Genomic DNA, 24,004 nt, shown 5'->3' with positions numbered 1-24,004 from the left:
CTAATAACATACAATAAACTTGATACTTAATATGAAAATATATAAATATCTCTATTAAATCATGCTTGCTATTTAATCTTATCCTGGAGGTCTTACACAGTGCAGTATAATGGGGAAATAAGAAGTATGAAAATTGGAAAGAATAAATACCTTTGGTGTTTCTGTGTACATATTATTTTCTACAAATAAAATACTAAAATAATTTTACTCTTTATAATGAAATTATTAGGAATGATGAGAGAATTCAGTATGGCTTTTGAATATAAGATTTACAAACAAAACTCTGTATACCCCAAAATGTAATAGATTAATATATAGTAGAATATATATATATATACACAGATATATACATATTATACATATGTATAGTGTATATTAGAGAACATACCATCAGTGGCAAAAAACAAAAGAAACAAACAAAAAAACTGTAAAGACTAAGGCCATCTAAAGTTGTACAAGGCTTTTATTAAATATATTACATTATAAAATTTTATTACAGTACATTTAAAAACCTTCTAAAATGGAGAAATAATATATATATATTTAACCAAAAACCTTGATATTACCACTAATCTTCTTAAATTTTTCCTAGGATAGTTTCTGTCACAATCCTTTCTGGGGTTTTTATGGACCTTGTCAAGGAAAGACAGAATTTATATGGAAGACTAAATATTCAGGATATCAAATACAAGTTTAAGACATAAGAACTGAAATGACAATGCGTAGGAAAAGATTATTTTTAAAGACAGTAAAACAATTTATAAATTTTTCAAAACTGATGATCTCATTTCACTAACATTAATCATTTCTATGAAGCAAAAGACACTGTAAAGCAAACTAAAAGTAAAGTGAATTTAAAACCACACACAGACTAGGAGACAATATTTTCAACATATATTACGTACAAAGAATTAATATTCTGAACTTATAAAAACACTTCCCAGAAGTCAATAACAAAAAAAATGACCAAAAACAACTCAAAAATAAAATCAATAAATGTTACAAAAGCAAGTCACAAAAGAAAAATAAGGACATCTTTGGGGGCAATAAAAATGGGAAAAAAAGTTGCCTAAGAAACTAACAATCAGTGAGAACAGGTGCAAGTAGGAGACTCCGTACACATCAGGAGGATCAGGAGAATGAAATAGCCTTATGCACTGTTAGATGGGGTGAAAACAGGCACACTTCTAGGAAGGCAGACATTGGTAATATTTTTCTCCTCTCACAACATATTCAAGAAAATTGGGCAGTATATTCTAGTCAATAGCAAGTGTCAGTAGACTGTTGTGTACTTTTTTATCTCTTGTATTTTTCTGGGTTTGTTTGTTTTTTTTGACCAATATCATTGTAAAATAGAGAAGAAAAACAAAGCAATAAGTGCTACAAAGAAAAAGAAAATGGGTCTCTGAGACAGAGTCACAGAAAAGATATCATTTACATACATTGTTTGGTTAGGACAAGTCCTCTTGAAGGTCCTAGCTTGTAAAACTGAGGTTTAAGAATTTAAATAGTGATTTTCTGAGGCACGGTTGGGAGAAGAGCCTACCAGATACAGAAAAGGGCAGATATTAAAGCTCTGAGAAAAGAGGGAGTTAGAACATTTCTAGGGAGAGAAAAAAAGCCAGGTTGGCTTGAGTCAAGTAGATGATGAAATGCACCTGATTGAAGGTGATCCTGGAAAGACTATTGGTGTTCTTTATGAGCAGAAGGGAACCAATCAAATGATGGTAAGCAGGGGCATCGTGCCATTAGTTCTGTTTTATGATTTTGTTCTATTTTGAGAAAACTAGATTAAAGGGTCAAGAAGAAGCTAGGAAATACTAAATTGAAGACTGTTGCTATTGTCCAGGCAAGAAAGGATGGTAGTGTAGACAGAGGGAAGTGAAACAATTTGAGAAATAGTTTGAACCAGAATCAGCAGGACTTCGTGATAGACAGCATGTGGGGGGAGGAGAGGGATTTTTGGCAGTATGGCTTTCAGACTAGCTCAGGCCAGTACTGTTTAGACTACAAAAAAAGCAAAAAGTTAGAGAAGGAACAGGTTAGAGAAAGGGGTGGAAGAAGAATAAGGAGAGATCAAGAATTCAGACACCAAAGTGGAGATTTTTAAATGCCCACACAGATACAAAACCAAGCAAGGATCAACCTATATCTTTTAGTCCAATAGAATGCATTGCTGACTTCCTTTTTAGTACTCTTTAAGTTGGGTGTGTTTACCTCTTACTTTTCAAAATTGCCTCTTATTTTTCCACATCATCCTCTTAAAATATTTGAGTGCTTTTATGTATGGAGTTTCAAATAAATTTGATTTTTTATTGAGTTGTAATTTTTAAAATCCACTTATAGAAATTCTAACAATATATATATGTTACTAATTGGATATACTATAAGCTATTATGAATTTGATTCTTTTGGACAATATTAATAATTTGTTACTTATGATAATATACATCTTCATAGGGCTTTGAAAATTTAAGATGTTTTTGTATAGAGAAAAGAGAAAGATTTGTAATTAGATGGTGGCAGCCAATGGGAAAAACATAAGGATGTTTAGAGACCTTTAATCATATGTTTTTCATAACACTTCCATTTGACAATTGATTTTAAATTCAATAATTTGCTCATTTAACGTTATGGCAAGGGCTCTGAGCCCTAAAAAAAAAAAATGGATAAAAACAATAACAGTCTTAAAATTAGCTAACATTTCTTGAGGACTTACCATGTGCCAGACATTGTACAAAGCAATTTATAACCCTCCCAATAATCCATATGCTAAGTGGTATTATTCCCTTTGAGCAGATGGGGAAATAGAAGCAAAGCAGAAACAATTATATACTTGGAAAATAAAAATTAAATATCCCTATTAAGATGAGATTATCTGCTTGTAGTTATATATGACAGACAGCCAGATCTTTAATGAACCTCAAATTTGGAGGAAAAGTGTCAACTGAGGCAAGCTTCCAAACCTGAATTAGGAAGTGATTATTATCTGGCTCCATATTATTATAAGGGAAATTACATTTTATCCACTATGCTTATCGAATAGTGCCTTTTGATTCAGGGAAGAAACTCTATTTTAAGTGTCATCATGTAAGTTTACCATATTCATAGTTTTATTTCCAAAACCCAGACCATCGGTCTTAACTGAAGAGGGTACTAACCATATTAAAACAGTTTAATGTTATTTCAGAAATCTTGCAAAAGAAAATGTGGGGGGAAATATTTAACATGCCTTTGTTCTAAAAGAAGGTTGGTTTGTATTTATAGAAGATGCCCACCTTTCAGAGCGGTGTATAATTGCCAAACTGTACATTTTTAGCTAATATACTAAAACCAAACTAGATATGTCCTATTGAATAAGTCCGTTTCTACTCTATTCATATTAGATAGATACTGACAAAAATATCCAGAAGGAAAAAATGGTGATTCTAATACGAATAGTTAAAAACAAAAGAAAAATTAAATGGTGTATTAGTACTTCGGCAAATTACCAAGACTATTTCCATGGGCTTTTTAATAAAAGAATATGGCACTACTTTATCATAGTAAAAGATTACAAGGTTTCATTTTCCTTAGGATATCACAACCTTTTTATTTCAAAGTTTAACCTGTAGATTACTGATTATTTACTTCCACTTCATAAAAATCTCAGTACACGGAGCGCTGTACACAGAGAAGTCAGCATTTTTATCTTTTCTGTGTAAGACTCACTTCAGAATCTAAGTACAGTTTTTTTTTTTTCTGTCGAAGAAAGGTGTGCTTATCAATACAAACATTTAAGTTTGATTTTCTAGTAACTACAGTATCCATGGAGTCTTAAATTCACCATAGTTGTTGCCTTTTTGTTTTTAGTCTGAGCTGTATTTTTAAATAAGAAATTACTGATTTATCTTATGTTCAGCAATGCCCAGATAATACAAATATTTCTTGTTATCTTGTTGTTTGGCAACACCCACAAGCTTGATCAGCTTAAATGTGTTGTTGCATCACTATGTATATAAGATACAACTGCTATCCTAAGACTACAGTGCTAGGAACAAAATCGGTGTATTTCCAAATGTAGAAATTCAAACCTCTTCCACCAATAGCATGAATTGACACGTTTGGTTATCTTCAAACAAATCCTCTGAATTCCTTTTTGGTGGTATGAAGTTTCTACTGTTTTTCTTCCGGGTCTCTTTCAGTCTTCATTTTACCTGTTAGAATCCTGATAAGTTTGGGATTTTTTTTTTCTCTTTGGTTTTCTTTTGTTAGTTTTTACATCTAAATTTTTCATTTGCACAAGAAGGGTCTAGAGACCACACAGAGCTAGCATATTTTTCTGCATTGGTATTCCTTTTCATCTTTACCTTGTAGCTCATATCAAAGCTGTAATTGTTTGCTAGCCAGCAAAATCTAATGGCTCCCTCTGGTCAAAAGCTGTCAACAGCAATCTATCCAGCAGTGGGGGCATTGCCTGAAATAGAAAAGCATCGCATATGGTCCTATTCCTTGGTGAGCTACAAACAAGGAAGGGCTTAACATTTTCAAATACAAAACCATTACTAACTCTACATAGTAAGACCAGGATTCTAACATCATTAATAGATGTATTATTAGAGTCTAGCATATCATTACTAGAGAATATCACTTCTTGATTCATTAATGTCCTATAGGTGAAAGATAAACCAGTCATTTATTCTGCTTTTTTTTCACTTTGATTTAGCAATGTGGCAATAAGTCTGTTTCTTAGATGTTAGATCATGATTTATTAGGTGTCCAAAAGTAAACCCGTACTCCACAATGGATAAAGAAAACAGGCCTCAAATGATCAGTCCAGATTTCCTGCTAAGTATAAAGACTGCTAAATTCATTAGGGAATCCAACAAAGAAAAAAACACTACAATATTTGAAAACAAAAATTCTCTAAAGGCTGTAAAGCACTGTTTAGGAAATTCTGAGATGGGTGATTTGTTTAACATTTGTGTTATCACAATGGTATGGTGTAATTCTACTGACACAGTCCAGTATAATGGCTCTAAACATCAAACCAACTATTTAGCCTCATGCTGAGTTTCCCATCCAGGCTAATTAGAATTCTTGTCTTCTTAAAACATTTGCACTCATGGCTTTCCAATGGTTTTTCCACTTGTGGCCCAGCCTTTTGGATATTTCTAAATCAGAATGCACTGCATGCTGCTAGCTTTGCTTGCCTCTTTATTCCTTCTGTCCTCCACTGGATTGCCAGAATTCTGTTAGTAATTCCTCAGAAGAACCCCAAGAAAGAGTTTCTATTATCTCAGTTTAGAGGCATCCAAATTTAAGCAGACTAAAAACAAAACATTCATCAAGTAATTTTCATATGATCTGGAGTCCCCTGTAGCTTTATATAATGTGTAATATATGATGGAGTGTGTGGATTGTTCTCGAGTTAAAAGTGAAATTCCTCATATACACATAAGCTATATAGGGCTTGATGTAGTGTTTGAAATATATGTCTAATCTTAATTCATCTGAAAGAATGACTGTCTAGGTATAGGCTTTAGGTAATAAATTGAAGGAGAAAATAGTCTCTGGCCAGGTAGAAGAGGAATTATTACTCGTGTGTTCACATTTAGTATCATGAACAGCAGGATACTATGTAAAAGCAGGAGGTTGCACAGCCCTGTGGTCCATTACAAGGAACGTATTGGTAAGGTTCAGATATATATAGAGAGAGAGACAGATATAGATATAGATATAGATATAGACAGATATACATATACATATATGTATATGGCATGTGTTTTTACTAATTTCTTTCTAATTAAAAAACTTCCATGAATCACTGGTAGGAAATTCATCCCCTACTGTAAATTTTAGACAACTTATCAAATGCTACCTTATCCTTTTATGGAAATCTTCAGAAAATTCTTCAGAGATAATTATAAGCAACTGATGGCAAGTCCTACTGGAACTTGCCAGTGGTTTAATCGCACTAACACATCCCACAGCTGAACTAAAAAATGGAAGAAGCCCTCAGTCTAAATTCAGACGCATGAGAATGACTTTGGTTTAGTGAAAGCATGACAACATATTTGTTATTTTGTCTACTTTCCTGACACATAACTCCAAGGTTCAGTGAACTGGTAGTATGTTTTGTTCATTATAACATCTTCAAGCATTTCTAAGATGTCTGGGGTTTGGCAAGCTCCAAAATTAACTTGCCAAGAACATTTTCCATTAGTATTTACAGCCATACGTATTTTCAAGGAAATGGTCTGAATGTTTCTGATTTAATAAGAACTATTAAATGTACAAATGGCCCCTTCAATACACTATGGTAACTTATTTTTAAGGGAAAAATGAAAAATGAAAAAGAATTAATATTTGCCAATGAGCCTCAATTTTAAAAGATTTGAATTTTGTCTAAGCCTTAAATCAAAATATTATTAAATCCTAGAATTGAATCAAAAACATTCTTACCATGCATAACATCTATGCAATTTTCTATTCATTTTTCCATCTCTGTTTAATTTATCATACCTCACCTAACACCAAAACGTTTTAAATACTTTGACACGTGTATGTCAATTTACTACCAATGCTTTCTGGATTGCCTTTTATTTTAAGTAATCTAAGTTAGTAGTGATAGTAGTTGTTCATAGAGAAAGGCATAATTCAGCTTGCTAAAACAAATAACAAAAATTAAGTGGAACTTTATAGAGTCTTTCCCTAAGCACTAATATATAACATGTCAAATAATAATTTATATACAATACATAACAATGTGTAAATATGCATAAACATACCATTGTATTTTGAACACTATAATAAGGCATTAATATCTAGTATATTAAGGCACTAATACCTACTATAATAATACTGAAGACAATATTTACTAAATTTTATCATCTATCTCATGCTTCATGAGGACTACGTGTCACTGTTGTAATAAGCTAAATGCCAGATCTCTGAAGTTTCTAACCCTTAAACCTGAGAACCTTTTCATGTGGAAGGGGCTGCTATTTGGATCAAACTATGTTCATCCGAGGAACAGCAGATTTCAACTGACTCAATTTAAGTCTTTTCAGGAAAGAGAACATACAGGTTTCCAGAAGATCAAGGAGAGAAGTGAAGTTAGACAATGTTGACATGTTAGCTGCTAAATTAGTTTCTTGAAACTTTTCAGCATCTCTTCTATCAACATTTTTTTTTTTACTTTAAGAAGCACTGTACATGACTTTTTTATGACCTATGACTGTGCTCTTCAAACTGAGAGGTATTTTCCCCTGAAAAACTTACTTTCTGAGGGAGAAGCAAGTATGAACAGTGTTAAGGAAGTCACTTTCCCGCTCCACTTCTCAACTTTCATGAATACTCTCTGCTAAAATGTGTGTCTGGAACATATTTGTAGTCAAGATATTACACCGTTTCCCCCCTTTTATTTTAATTGAAGTATAGGTGGCATGCAATATTATATTAGTGTCAGGTGCACAACATAGTGATTCAATAATTGTATATATTATGAAATGCTCACGTGATAAGTGTAGTTACCATCTGTCACCAAAAGTATTGCAATATTATTGACTATATACTCCCTATGTGGTACTTTACATCTCTATGACTAATCTTAATTCTCTTCACTCATTTTGCCCATTCCCTACAATATCCCCTCTAGCAACCATCAGCTTGTTTTCTATGATTCTGTTTTAGTTTTTGTTTATTTGCTCATTTGTTATGTTTTTTTAGACTCCACATGTAAGTGAAATCATATGGTATTTGTCTTTTTCTGTCTGACTGATTTCACTTAGCATAATACCCTCTAGGTCCATCCATGTTGTTGCAAATGTTAAGATCTCATTATTTTTTATGGCTGAGTAATATTCCATATTCTATGTGCTATTACATGGTTTATGTCTTGTGTGTATGTGTTATATGTGTGGTATGTATGGTTATGTGTTGTGAATGCTCTATGTGTGATGTGTATGCATGATGTATGGATGATGTATGTCGTGTATATGTTCTTTGTGAGCTGTGTATGTGTAGGGTGTGTGTTTGGTGTATGTGATGTGTGTGTGATATAAGCTTGGTATATGTGTACTGCGTGTGGTGTGTGTGTCTTGGTGAGTGTGACTTCTCTGTGCTGTGTATGTGTGTGTGTGGTATGTGTGTTATATGTGGTGCATATGTGTTGTTTAGAGATACAGGTCAGTTGTGTCTGTGGTGTATGTGTGGTGTGGGTGTCAAGAAACATCTTCCTTTCATGAACTTATAAATGATTTTGAATTTATGTATACAAGCACTTGGGAAAAGCCATATGCTTTCATCCATAAAACTACACTATGCTTAGAATAACCCTCAAATAACATCTTCCTTTCATTATAATAAAATTATTTTTAAATTATGTGTGTAAGCACTAGGAAAAATGATGTGCTTAACTCCTTGAAATTATACTGTCCTTAAATTACATTGTTTTCTTTTTCCATTCACCTACTGATGGACACTTCTGTTGCTTTCATATCTTGGCTATTGTAAATAATGCTGCAATAAACATAGGGTTGTGTATATCTTTTCAAATATGTGTTTCAATATTCTTTGGGTAAATACCCCCTAGTGGTGTTATTGGATCATATGGTACTTCTACTACTATTCATAGTGGCAGCACCAGTTTACATTCCCACCAATAGTGCATGAAGGTTCTCTTTTCTCTATATCCTCACCAGCCCTTGTTGTTTTTTATCTTTTTAATACTAGTTGTTTTGATTGGTGTGAGTTGATATCTCACTGTAGTTTTGATTTGCATTTCCCTGATGATTAGTGATGTTGATCATCTTTTCATTTGTCTGTTGACCATCCGTAAATTTCTTTGGAACTACAAAAGACTCCAAATACCAAAGCAGTCCTGAGAAAGGAGAACAAAGCTGGAGGTATTCCAATCCCAGATTTCAGATTCTATTACAAATCTATAGTAATCAAAACAATATAGTACACAAAAATAGGCACATAGGTCAATGGAACAGAATAGGGAGCCCAGAAGTTAACTCATGTTTATATGATCATTTATGACAAATAAGGCAAGGATATACAATGGAGAATAAACAGTCTCTTCAATAAATGGTTCTAGATAAACTGGACAGCTACATGTAAAAAAGAGATTGGACTACCTTGTACACCATACATAAAAGTAAACTCAAAATGGATTAAAGACCTAAATGTAAGACGTGAAACCATAAAAGTCCTAAAAGAAAACTCTTGGACATCAACCTTAGCAACATTTTTCTGGATCTGTCTCAGGGAAGTAAAACAAAAGTAAAACAAAAATAAATAATTGGGACTACTACTAGTTTGATAACTAAAAAGTTTTTGCACAGTGAAGGAAGCTATCAACAAAACAAAAGGCAACCTACTGAATGGGAGAAGATATTTGCAAATGACGTATCTGATAAGGATTAATATCAAAAATATATAAAGAACTCATACAACTCAACACCACAAAACAAATGATCCAATTTTAAAATGGACAGAGGACCGGAATAGATATTTTCTGCAGATGTTATGCCAGTTCTCTTTTCTGACCCCGTCTCCCTCTTCCACTTATTCTCACATATCTTGGATCTCGCCATGGTGCATTTGGCATTATATGTAGAAATCCCCAGTGTGCCAAACAACAAAACAGCGAAAAAAAACATTGCCTAAGAAACCTCCTTTAACTTCAGACATTTGTATGAAAACCTAGAAACTTGATGGGTCTTAGTATAGCCTGTTTTTAAACTTCCCGAAAGTTGAAGATGTGCCTGACTTTGATGACTGGGTAACAAATGCTTTTACAATTCTAGTGGTTTCCAGTGTTTGCTTTCAACAAAATTAAAGGAGGACCTAATTGAGTTGTCAGCTAATAAATCATTAAAAGTAATTTGGTTAAAAGATCACAATATAATTTTGGCATACAACACAGAAAAAGTTTAAATAATTGAGTGATATATCTCTGCTAGAATAATTTTCATTTCCATTTATTTATTTTTTAAAATATGAAATATATTGCTTAATGCTGGCATTTGTAACCATGAAAAAGAGGAGTAAATTTGAGGATGAATCCTGGATGATTCTAGAAATAAGTTATATTAATCCATGTCTACATAAAGTAATTAGAGTAAAAACTCATTCATCTCATTAAAAATGATTTGTTTAATAATTACCTGTCAAATCTTGATTGTATTGATTAATTGTGTATTAGTAATAATTCTATAAAACTGAAAACCGTGCTTTCTTTGGCAGCATGTATACTAAAATTGGAATGATACAGAGGAGATTAACATGGACTCTGCAAGGAACGCATGCAAATTCATGAAAAACGAATTCATAAAAAACAAACAAAAAATTGAAAATAAATAAGTACATTTTTTTAAATCAGAAATTACAATCATCAATTTTTTTTAAATTGTTTAATATGGACCTATTCTTCCATTTCCTTTGCTTGGAATAAGGGAATAAGTGAAAAGAGAAAATGTTTGAATGATACATATGTCATTAAAATATCTACTGATGAGGGACGCCTGGGTGGCTCAGTCAGTAGAATGTCTGTCTCTTGATTTCGGCTCAGGTCATGATCTCTGGGTCCTGAGATCTAGCCTCGTGACGGGCTCTGTGCGGGGCGTGGGGACTGCTTAAGATTTTCTCTTTCCCTCTCCCTCTGCTCCTCCCCCAGTCCCTTACTGTGTGCACTCTCTCTCTCTCTCAAAACAAAACAACAACAGCAAAACAACAACAAAACAAAACAAAACAAAAAGCCCAAAACTAATTAAAATATCTACTGCTGATATGATTTGGGTGAGATAGTTTAGACCCTTGTTTTAATAATGATATAAATAAGTTTTTAAAAGTAGAAGTACATGAGGGGCACCTGGGTGGCTCAGATGGTTGAGCGTCTGCCTTCAGCTCAGATCATGATCCCAGAGTCCTGGGATCGAGTCCCGCATCTGGCTCCGTGCTGGGCGGGGAGCCTGCTTCTCTCTCTGCCTCTGCCTCTCTCTCTCTCTCTCTCTGACTCTCATGAATAAATAAATAAAACATTTAAAAAAATAAAAAATAAAAGTAGAAGTACATGAAAATACAACATTAAGGATAATTTTGAAAAGAAAATACCTATAACTCTAGCAACCTTAACAAACACATTTTCAATTATTTTTGTCCTCTAGTCTGTGTATTATTTTTGTAAAATATATCAATCTATTTTAAAGAAACTTAATCCTAATTTTTGTTATTAGACATATCTCAAGGGAAAAATGTACAACAGAGAGATCATTTATGTTAACAAATGTGGTGGATAATTTTAGCATCATTGAGGGTAGGTCAACCAGATATTATGTAATTTCTGCTGTGATATAATATTAGGTATATAATTTCACCAATGATTATTCTAATCAAAAATGTCTCATTTGAATTCATCAAGCTTTTACATTTAACTTACAGTTTACTGAAAATATGGCAGAGCAATAAGCTAAAGGACATCAAGAGGAAACAAGCAGACAAAATCAGAAGGTAGGATGTTCTTTTGGACAACTGTCCCATTCACGTCAACAAATCAGTGTTAATTAAAAACATACCTCATTAATGAAAATCTGGAAATATTCCAAACTGAGGATGCAATGCCAGTGTAAGATAAAAATGGCATCTCAAATCAGAGAGGAAAAGATACAACTTTGTAATAAATAAGTTTGTGTAATGAGAGCTACATAGAGAAAATAAATGTAGGTCCAGTCCTCCTATCATGTGCTGGATAACTTCTAAATGGGTTAGACATTTAAAAAAAAAAAAAAAAAAGAAAAACCTTAAAAGTACTAGAAGAGAACATAGGTGGTAGGTTTGACTAAAAATCCAAAATGGAGAAAATTGTCCATATTAGGACACAATTTATAAACAAAATAATGGAAAATATCAGTAAATTGATAAATTCACCACTGAAAAATAGAAAATGATAAACTGAAAAAAAAAGTAATTTGTACAATAGATATGGGTAATCTGTTAAATCTATTAACATATAAAAACAAACAGAAGTCCCAGTGCTATAGAAAAATGAAAAAAATATTCAGGTAGCTCAAAGAGAACAGGAATAGAAATGCTCTGAAAAATATGGAAAGATGTTCTGCTTTGCTCATAATAAGAAATTGCAAATTAAAACCACCCGGAGATCCCATTTCTCACATATTGTATTGGCTAACATCCAGAAGTTTGGCAATACCCTGTGTGGATGAAAAAGAATAAAACATTCTCCTATATTGGTAATGGAAATGCAAAATGTTAAAACCACTTTGGAAGGAAATTTAGTAATTACCAGCAACATTTTTGCATTTGTTTTGTGACCCAGTAATACTGCTTCTAAGAACATATCCCAAAAATACACTGAGAAAAATATGAAAAATAAAATGATGTGTAAAAGGCTATTTGTGGTAGCAATACCTGAAAAATAAAGCCTGGGGAAAAAACGCATGAGTTAGTTAAATACACACAGTAAAGTAGACTAATAGAGTTCTAGGCAATACTAATCCTAACACACAAAAGGAATATGTCTATAAACTACTAAGGATTTTTCTCCAGTATATATTGGTAAATAAAGAAAGCTAGATGGAGAGAGTGGTGTAATATGCTATTGTGTACCTAAGAAGGGGACAGTATATGCAACCTGTTAAGTATAAATAGGAATACATTAAATATAAGCAAACAGGGGTGCCTGGTGGCACATTGGTTAGGCGTCCGACTCGGTTTGGGCTCAGGTTGTGATCTGAGAGTCATGAGATCGAGCCCCGTGTAGGGCTCTGCTCAGTGCAAAGTCTGCTTAATATTCTCCCTCTGCCCCTGCCTCTCTCTCTCAAATAAATAAATAAATCTTTAAAAAATATATAAAAGCAAACATATTAACTGTTAGTATATACATATGTATGTAGCTTATTGTAAGAGCTGGAAAAATAATTTTGAAATTAGAAAACATATGGATATTTTTGGAAATAAGAGAGAAGAGGACGAAGAGGACAGAAATAACAGCTAGACTTCTTCGAATATGCTGTTTCATAGGTTTTTTCCTAGAACCATCTAAATATTCTGTATAATTGTAAAACAAAACATATTTAAAAGGGGAAAAAATAGCATTCCTAAAACCTGAAAGCAAATTGAAACAAATGAAACTATGTATTGAATTGATGGTAAAAAAAAAAAAAAAACACCCAAAGTGGAATTAGTCCAAGTGCCTTTAAAACACATTAATTTAACTGGACACCCCTAAGCATATAGAGCAAGGACAAAAACATTTTTAAAAATAGAACTGTTTTCAGTATATATTTTGTTAGTAATTAAGGATACTATTAGTCTCATACATAAATACACACAGTTATCCTCTTTCCCATTTCATAAGTGTTAGATGTTTTGGTCGTAAAAACTTTTGAAACAGGTGGAGGCATAAGCAAATGTGACAGATGAAGTTTTCAAGAACATCAAATTGGGGCGCCTAGGTGGCTCATTTGGTTAAGTGTCTGCCTTTGGCTCAGGTCATGATCCAAGGGTCCTAGGATCAAGTCCCACATCATCATGCCTCTCTCTCTTTCTCTCTCTGTCTCTCATGAATAAATAAAATATTTAAAAAAAATCAAATAAATGTGAGAAGAAATTTTAGAGACATCAAAGCAAAAACGATTCTTAGATACTGATTGGAACAACTTTAGGTTTAATGAAGATAATTTAAATATAATCTGTGCATTAAAGAGTCAAAAAGTGCAATGGAAATAGAAGAAATGGAGACAAAGGTACAATACAGAAATGGTGAAATGAAGACAAATGATGACAGAGGTCACAAAAGAGGATGTACTGTAAGATCACATTTCAGGAAAAAAAAAAAAAAAGGTCTTTATCCTTAGAAAAAGTCTGGAAGTATGTTTGGGGTTGGGGGACAGTTCATATTGTTCTTGCTCCCTTTATTTTCTAATTTTCTACACTGGATATTTACTTCCTCAGTAAGAACATGTAATCTTATCTAAGAAATAAAACATTCATTTTTTCTACCCTCAGGCCATGATCTCAGGGTCCTGGGATCGAGCCCTGCATGGGGCTCCCTGCTCAGTGGGGAGTCTGCTTCTCCCGCTCCCTCTGTGTGCTTGCTCTCTCTCTCAAATAAATAAATAAATAAATCTTTAAATCTGAATCTTTAAAACAGGATTATAATTTATTAAATTATTCCCCATTTCTTTTGTTATATTTGAGACCGTTAATACTCTGAATGTTTTAAGAGTCATTTAAATGGAACAATGTAAATCTAACTCAATTAAAACTAAAGTCTTTATCATTTAGTCCTTTACAGATTGAAAGATCTAACATTTCTCAAACTACTCCTCATTCAAAGATTGATTTTCCTGAAGTTTAGTTTTTCTTCTACCACTTGCCACTTAAAAGCTATACTTGATTTTGGTCATGCAATTGTTCTTAAGGCACACACCTAGTGATTAAAATAGATTTTATTTCTGCCTGTACTTTTCTTTACCAAATAGAAAATACATTATTTTTTATGTCATTACTGAAAAGACTTCCATCATTGCTAATTGATTTTTTTAAGTATTTTTATTCAATTGTTACTATGAAGACATATTCAGTGATCCAGACCAGGCATTATCTTACTAGCCCAACACAGTCAGTTACCATAGTTTATACTGTATATTGTAAGCTAAATGACAAAGTATGAGAATAATTGATGGGAATTTTACATGGTCCAGTGATATAAGTATCAAAAAAGGCATGCTTTATCTGCAGAGAGGGTATACTTTTCTTTTCTACAATTCCTTCTTTCAATATTTTTAAATTACTATTATTTACTAATTTGCTTTACGCCTATAATCTTTTACCCCTCTCTTTAATAGCCTGCTTCTTGAATCTTCCCTTCAAATTATAGTCAAAATTGAAAAAAAATAGATATATTTATTATAGGTGATAGTTCCTCATGTCCCCAGAAATATAATTTTTAGAAGAATTTTAACTACCATTCCTTTGGCAGACTGACAATAGAGCTTTAGTCAAGAAGAGTAATAATTCTTTCTTATCCCATTTCTCACCGTGGTAAACAACAGCTCTTGGTTTTTTTAGGACTGGCAGCATTCATGGTCAGCAGTTGTAACTTCAGCATATGTTACTGGAATGTCATTCTGTTTAGGGCTCCTGCATGTTTGGGAAACTATTAGGTTTGGGTATTGTGATTAAGATGAAGGTCAGTTTGGCCATAACTTTTTTATGGAGACTTTGAGAGTCCAGGTTTACTACTTACTAAACTGTTCTAAAATGAAGTGTGTATCCTTTATAAGAATCACATCTTAGAAAAAAGTGTGATCCTTATAAAAATGATGCAAGTGATTTTAATAAAGGGGCTACAGAAAAGGGAAGCTATAACCTGCTCCCCCCTTTCACTCTGGTCCCATCTGTTGTAAATGAATAAAGGCACAAATTGGGTTTTATGCTGAACACTTTAAAGTCAGTAGTGGTTTAAGGTTATAAGCAAATGAAAACCAGAAGGAGACTTGGAAGTTCCTCGAACCTATGTGCTTGAAGATACAAGTTTCTACCAGGTAACTATAGTGAGAAAAATGACGAGGATAAAGCTGGCAAGTTCAAGAAAGGATACTCCCATATTCCCAGTCACTTTGTACTCTGGAGTCAGTTTGTGAAAAGAATCTTCTTGAGTCTGGGCCAAATTAAAACTAGAAGATGTTAGAAAAAAAAATGTATAAAGCTAAATTATTTCACTTAATGATGTCATTCTTTGCTTAAGAAACCTTTCTATGGTTTTTGTTGTTAAAATGACCTTTCTTTTGTGAAATGATTATACTTAGAGGTCATATTTTGCTGTTGTTTTTATTTTTCCTTTTAACTCCTTATTTATCCAAAATACATTGTTAGTAACTCTATACAGATTAATAGTTATTTTTTAAATTGTACTGACAGTGAAATGGAAGGGTAGGAGAACCACAGAACTGGTCCAATTTACTCACATAAAAGTGCTTTACCCAACATGACATCGTGTTCTGGCTGTTCTAACATACCCGGTTGAGGAAATAGACTAAGATATGAAATATAAGGCATGAAGGATTGAATAGCTTAGCATTGAGAAACTCAAGAACAGTAAAGGAAATCCTTTTAAGGGTACTGTTCCCTCAGCCTGGTAGCCTCTACTTTTGAAATCCCCACACTTTTGAAAGGCCTTACTCATTTAATATTTGTCTCCTTTGTTAAATCTTCTGGGCTACCCCCTTTTAGGCTAAGATCTGCCTCTCTATTTCACCAGAATATCTCCATAGGGAGTATATACTCTTTAAAAACTGCCTGGCTCAAAATGGACATTTATCAACTCAAATGTTAGCTGAGCTGGACGGAGTTTATCTTACTTATTCTGCTTATTTGGCTTTTGATTACAATTACCATAGGTTTTTCCTATATCTCATCTCATTTGGGAAGAAGAAGCTGGTGCCATGTAGTAATTCTGGGCTTTCTTTGTTTGGCCTGTCTGCCAGGATAGAAGCAGGGCCTCCAAGTTCAGAAGGTGAACTAGGATCGGATTACTAAATTCTGACCTAATGCTTTTTTCCTACTGACTCAGGATAATGAAAAAAAATGCACTCACTTTGTATATGAAGATTCATGTAGCATCCCAGCCCTTAAAGAAATCCTATCAAATACATTAAATGATTTTAGCAACTAGAGAGAGAGAGAAACAGAGAGAGAGTGCTATAGGACAGAAAAAAGTATTACTTTAAGAACTGACTGGTAGATTCCTATGAGAACATGTTCTTAGTGTTTAGCAAATTTCCCCAAGGTGTGGAGATAGAAGGAACATCTACAGAATACTTCCATTTATAATGAATTTGCATCCCAATAAAATAATTTTTGCCAAAACCTTTATTACTGGTAGTTCAAGTAACACAGTGGTTAAATTCTAAATGCAGCCTTACTCTGGTTCTTTTGGATTCTTGGTATCTTCTTCCTCTCTAGCTCCAGGCCCTCAAGCCATGTTTGGTGGTCAGGACTTTCCCTGCAACCTTCTTTGATGCTCTTTCTTATCTGTGTCTAAGTCCAAGACCTCTTGGAAAGTACAGAGGCTGAAAGGCAACACGGTAGTTTCCTCATTTTTTTTTTTTTTAAAGAAGGTGATCTTAGCTGTGATAATCCAGCTCTGATAGGGTGAGACCTTATATTTTCATAATTACTAGGGAGACTTAGTAAAGGAATTTTGTAAGTACATAAATTAATCAAGGAATTAACCTAAATATATAAAGGCCAAGTGGAATGAGAATCTATGTGATATATTGGGAAGACTTTCTGATGGAGATTAATTTTGGATTAGCACCAGAGGAATGTTGATACAGAATGGGATAGTCCAGAGCTTTGAGGAGTCAGAAAAACACTGGGGCATGTCATCTGCACCAGGGATGGAGTAGGCAATTATGAAGAGTGAGTGGGAACATGGTAGAGTCCATGTAGTGCTTCTCAGCATTCTTTAAATATAATGGCACATAGAAAATAATGTCCATTGTTTGTACTACAACTGGGGCAAATAGAAGAGGATTGTTATGATGGTAAGCATCCTCCTTAGACATCTAAGGGCTTCATTCAACAGCTCCCAGACCTAAATGATGAATCCTTGGATAATCTAAAACCCATTTTTGGTGTATGAGTTGAAAAAAAGTGGATAAACTCCTTTAAGCAGTTTTAACAGATTCTCAAGGTCGACACATCTAGGATTTCATGTCCTGGAGAAACCACATTTCTACCTGCAGTATAGCCTTGGATTCCTATGTTTGGTCCTTAAGAAATGCCTTTACCCAACAGCAAAACACACACTAATGAATTGATGTTTAAAATCAGGACAGAAAGAATGCCCTTCTTAAAAAAAAGTTACTGCTTTTCAAGTTAAAATTTTAAGCTAAGTTATTAACTTTTTTTTTTTTAAGATTTTATTTATTTATTTGACAGAGAGACACACAGCGAGAGAGGGAACACAGGCAGGGGGAGTGGGAGAGGGAGAAGCAGGCTTCCCGCCGAGCAGGGAGCCCGATGTGGGGCTCGATCCCAGGACCCTGGGATCATGACCTGAGCCGAAGGCAGACGCTTAACGACTGAGCCACCCAGGCGCCCCTAAGTTATTAACTTATTAACGTAAGCTAAATTATCTCAACCCTATGAAGACAGAAACACCTGCTTTTGTGGTTCTGACAAACTATACATAAAATCATTTCTGAGGATGCCAAATCCTTGGAAAAAAATAAAGCAGAGTAAGGTATTCAAATGTGCTGGGGATTGGGAAGTTGCTTCCTACTGGAACATCATGACAAGCCCACCTCAAGGTCAGCTGAGCCCCACAGTATGTGAAGAAGCCCATGTGTCTCTCTGGGAAGTTAGTTACTTTCCAGCTCAGGACATGGCAAGCTCTGAAAGCAGAGACAAGTTCAGAATACTTGATGAACAGAAGGAAGGATAATGTGGCTAGCTAGCTCTTAGTGAGATGAGGAACATATGCTGGAGGCATATCACTACAGGCATAGTAAAATTTTGAGTTTTATCCCCAAATTCAAAGGTTTGAAATTGGTAAATCGTCATGACATGGTTTACATTTTTTGTTTGTTGTTTGTTTTTTAAGTTTTTATTTAAATTCCAGTTAGTTAACATGCAGTATAATATTAGTGTCAGGTGTATAATATAGTGATGCAACACTTCCATACATCACCCAGTGCTTGTCACAACAAGTGCACTCCTTAATCCCTATCACCTATTTAATCCATCCCCACCCCCCTGCCTGCGCACCTTCCCCCTGGTAACGTATGTTCTCTATAGTTAAGAGTGTTTCTTGGTTTGACTCTCTCTCTTTTTTCTCCTTTGCTCATTTGTTTTGTTACTTAAATTCCACATATGAGTGAAATCATATAGTATTTGTCTTTTTCTGACTGACTTGTTTTGCTTAGCAACACCCATGTTGCAAATGGCAAGATTTCATTCTTTTTTATGGCTGAGTAATATTCCCGTGTGTGTGTGTGTGCGTGTGTGTGTGTGTATACACACCACTTCTTTATCCATGCATCAGTCAAGGGACATTTGGGCTTTTTCCATAATTTGGCTATTGTTAGATAGTCCTGCTATACACATCGTGGTGCATCTAGCCCCTTGAATTGGTCTTTTTGTATTCTTTAGGTAAATATCTAGTAGTGCAACTGCTGGATTGTAGGGTAGTTCTATTTTTAACTTTTTTTTTCTTTTTTTTTATTATGTTATGTTAATCACCATACATTACATCATTAGTTTTTGATGTAGTGTTCCATGATTCGTTGTTTGCATGTAACACCCAGTGCTCCATGCAGTACGTGCCCTCTTTAATACCCATCACCTGGCTAACCCATCCCCCCACCCCCCTCCCCTCTAGAACCCTCAGTTTGTTTCTCAGAGTCCATAGTCTCTCATGGTTTGTCTTCCCCTCTGATTTCCCCCCCTTCATTCTTCCCTTCCTGCTATCTTCTTTTTTTTTTTTTTTAACATATAATGTATTATTTGTTTCAGAGGTACAGGTCTGTGACTCATCAGTCTTACACAATTCACAGCACTCACCATAGCACATACCCTCCCCAGTGTCTATCACTCAGCCACCCCAACCCTCCCACCCCCCACCACTCAAAGAACCTCCATACCATTTTCACAGTGGGTGCACCAGTTTACATTCCCATCCACAGTGCATGAGGGTTCCTTTTCATTCACATCAATCCCAACACTTGTTATTTCTTGCATTTTTTAAAAAATTTGTTTATTTATTTTAGAGACAGAGAGAGAGAGTGGGGCAGGAGGGGCAGAGAGAGAGGGGGAGAGAGAGATAATCTCAAGTAGACCCCCTCTGAGCATGGAGCCCGACCCAGGGCTCAGTTTCACAACCCTGAGATCATGACCTAAGCCAAAATCAAGACTCAGACACTTAACCCACTGAGCCACACAGGCACCCCAACTTGCATTTTTTATTTTAGCCATTCTAACAGGTGTGAGGTGATGTCTCATTATAGCTTTGATTTGCATTTCCCTGACGATGAGTGATATTGGTCATCTTTTCATATGTCTGTTGACCATCTGGATGTCTTCGTTGGAGAAATGCCTGTTCATGTCTTCCGCCCATTTTTAATTGGATTATTTTGGGGGGGTATTGAGTTATATCAGTTATTTATATATTTTGGATACTAACCCTTTCTCAGATATGTCATTTGCAAATATCTTCTCCCATCCAGTAGGTTGCCTTTTAGTTTTGTTGATTGTTTCCTTTGCTGTGCAGAAACTTTTTATTTTTTATTATTATTATTTTTTTATTATTATGTTATGCTAATCACCATACATTACATCGTTAGTTTTGGATGTAGTGTTCCATGATTCATTGTTTGCGTATAACACCCAGTGCTCCATGCAGTACGTGCCCTCTTTAATACCCATCACCAGGCTAACCCCTCCCCCCTCCCCCCTCCCCTCTAGAACCCTCAGTTAGTTTCTCAGAGTCCATAGTCTCTCATGGAGAAACTTTTTATTTTGATGTAGTCCCAATAGTTTGTTTTTGCTTTTATTTCCCTAGCCTCAGGAGACACATCTAGAAAAATGTTGCTACAGCCGATGTCAGAGAGATTACTGCCTGTGCCCTCTTTAAGGATTTTTATGGTCTCAGGTCTCACAATTATGTCTTTAATCCATTTCAAATTTATTTTTGTGTGTAGTGGAAGAAAGTGGTACCCTTTCATTCTTTTGCAGGTGGCTGTCTAGTTTTCCCAATACCATTTGGTGAAAAGAGACTGTCTTTTTTCCATTGGACATTCTTTCCTGCTTTGTCAAAGATGGGGAGATGTATTGCAGAGGAGCAAGTGTGGAATCTTAGAGACTGATTGGAAGACTCTTGTGGCAAATTAGGCAAAAAATGATAGCTTGAAGTGGAATGGTAGTAGTGGAAATGAAACAAATTGGCTAAATTCTAGCTATAATTTGGAGAAAGCATCTTCCAGAATCAGAAATTCAAAATTGTTAGAGTCCCAGAGATTATTACATTAACTTACTTCAGAAGAGACTGATATATAAAAGCAGAATGCTAAATTTTTAAGAAAGAAGATAGCCTAAATCTAACCTGTCAAAATAGTCTGTCTCTGTATATGGAAAACAACTGGGGAAGCAAAAAATATTTACTTGGGTTGAGTGGAAGGCAGACTAGTCCTGCATAGACTTTGCCAATATTGTCCTTTGATTTTTTTTTTTTTTAATGATTTAAAGACACACAAGTCCATTTTGGTGGATATAAAATATACAATCTGGTCACAGTAGTCATCTGTTCATTTGAGAATCATTCTTTCTCTGTTGGAAAACATGTTTCTCTCTGACCCATTTATAATATGAGTCATGATGCCCCAGTAATAGCTCAACTTTCAAAATATAATATTTTCATTATAGACATGCCCCATAGAATATATTCCTGGTTAATATATTCCAGTAGAACGCTCCTTGTTTTTAATAAACAAACCTCTATCTCTCATTTAATATTTTCACCTGAAAATAAAAATTGGGAAAAGTAGTTTTCATGCTCCCTAATAATACATGGTAAGCAACAACATTAACAACAAAAAAGGTATTTGGGAAAACTCTTTGGTTATATTTCTTTTTTTTTTTTTTTAAGATTTATTTATTTTAGAGAAAGAGAGGGCATGAGCGGGAGGGGCAGAGGGAGAGGGAGAGAGAATCTCAAGCCCACTCTGTGCTGAGCACAGAGCCCTAGGTAAGGCTCAGGCTCAGGACCCTGAGATCACCTGACCCGGAACCAAGAGTCAGAGGCTTAACTGACTGCACCACCCAGGCGCCCCTCTTCAGTTACATTTCAAATACAATGGGCAGAACTCAGAATCTCATGTCATTGCCTTAAAGATTACTCTAAATGTCAGTACTGGGAATGTTGCTGGAACCAAGAGTGACCATGTTAATGGAATATAAAGCAACTATTTTTCAATAACTATATGAGTTGCTTAGTGATCAGGAAGTAATGTTTTAGGTTTATATCCTAACATGGTAGTATACTTCTTAGACAAAAAAGTGTTTTACTGTGTTGCAATTAAAAGATATTGGATGCAAATTTTAGTTTATCATGTAGTTCATAATGTTTTTTTACAATTTAAATAATAGAAAATGGATCCTGTAATACGCAGAATAATATCTCCCAAGTATACGAGGTTCTAATAGCTGGACCTTGTAAATGCCACCTTATTGGTTAAAAAAAAAAAAAAAAAAAAAAGGATCTTTGCAAATGTGATTAAGTTAAAGACTTTGAGATGAGGAGATTATCCTGGATTATCTGGGTGGATCCTAAGTGAAATCACATGTATCCTTATAAAAAGGATACAGAAGGAAGTTAGATACACAGGAGAGACAAAGGCTGTGAACGCTGATAGCCCTCAGAAGCTGGAAGAGGCAAGAAACAGATTCTCCCGTAGAGCCTCTGGAGAGATACAGACTCTGCCAACACCTTGTTTTGGGCCCAGAAATACTGATTCAGGCTTCTAGCTTCCAGAACTATGAGAGAACAAATTCTGTTGTTTCAAGCCACCCAGTTGGTGGTAATTTGTTACAGCAGCCACAGGAAACTAATACAGGTCCCCAGTCAGCATTTTATAAAGAATCTCTGAATTTTCAGAAATGGATTTCTGAAGTTAAGTAAATGATGTGATGTGTGCATTTCCCAGTTTCTTGGATGAAAGCCTACTTTTGAAACACAATTACCTTTTATGTACCCTTTATTGTGACGAATTTTAACCACAGTTGCTTGCTCCACATCCAAAAATGAACTGACACTATGCTCTCTCCTGTCGTGACCACTTGCTTAAGCATTTGATCCAGTGTTTCTCCAGACTTCTGTTTCTGCCTCTATGCCAGTATCATCTACTACTTAAAACTACTTGGGGGGTGGGTAGAGGATGTTGTATATCGAAAGTCAGAGTTTTAAGCTATTTTGAGAGAGAAATCTAGTCACAAAGCAACTATGCCTTGACAATAATAAAGCACCTGTATTATTGATTATGTTTTGTAAAATCAAAGCATCGATGATAGAAAATAGTCCCATTTTGCTGAAATGTAGAGGAAACGTATAATTTTCAAAAAGTTACAAACATGATTCTCATACAAATATAGAATGGATGCATATCAAAAATGTTATTTGAGGTGTGCCTGGGTGGCTCAGTCGTGTAAGCATCCAATTCTTGATTTCGGCTTAGGTCATAATCTCAGGGTCATGGGATCTAGCCCAGAATAGGGCTCCGTGCTGAGCATGGAGTCTGCTTCTTTCCTCCCCCCTTCCCCCCATTCTCTCTCTCTCTCTCTCTTTCTCAAATAAGTAAGTCTTATAAAAAATGTTATTTGAGTCTCAGTGTTTTCCCCCTCAGCTCATGGCTGACTTGGGTCCTTCTTGGCTCTTGCTGGTCTGGAATAGTTCTGAAACTCAGCTGTCTCCCACCTGGTTTTGGCCTGTCCTCATGTAACCTCTGCAATTGGCTCCTCTCACTCTGGTCATAATTCACAGAAGTCTCGCTACATTTGAAGTTATCTTTTCTCCTGGTAAAGATCGGCTGTATCTCAAATAAATAAAATTAATTTGTGTTGCTATGGATAGGATTCATTTGCATTGCTTTCAGGTAAGAATCCTTTACAGTGCTATCAATGTTCTACGGGTTAAGCTCACCCCACAGAGCTGTAAGACAGTCTAATCAATAGAAAGGCACTCCCCTATAGGATCAGATAATCTCTGGAAGGTCAGTTAGACAACACCCAGTACTTAATGGAAGGAATACTCAGTAATCGCTTTGGTAAATAGTCCAAGCAGTATTGATTTATTGTGCTGGCATCTCTGATTAAATATTGATTTGGGGTATTACCACTCATTCTTGTCATCACTCTTGGTCTATTTGTTTCTGGCTAATTATGCTTGCTACCCCCCTTTTTGGAAGAGATCCAGGATTTTCCTACCTCAAAGTGT

General features: G+C 34.9%; 1 long non-coding RNA gene and 1 other non-coding gene across 2 annotated transcripts in view; both read left to right on the top strand.

Moving 5' to 3' along the window:
- Positions 1-24,004, top strand: part of LOC118020698 — a 415,672-nt gene that overhangs the window by 190,931 nt on the left and 200,737 nt on the right. The window lies entirely within an intron of this gene.
- On the top strand, positions 10,221-10,322 carry LOC118021424. The gene has a single exon (XR_004682170.1). It is a non-coding gene; the product is annotated as a U6 spliceosomal RNA (small nuclear RNA).

This window comes from Mirounga leonina, unplaced genomic scaffold, assembly GCF_011800145.1.
Source record: "Mirounga leonina isolate KUSES-001 unplaced genomic scaffold, KU_Mleo_1.0 Mir_174, whole genome shotgun sequence".
Lineage (NCBI taxonomy): Eukaryota > Metazoa > Chordata > Mammalia > Carnivora > Phocidae > Mirounga > Mirounga leonina.
This window is presented reverse-complemented; position numbering and strand designations above follow the sequence as displayed.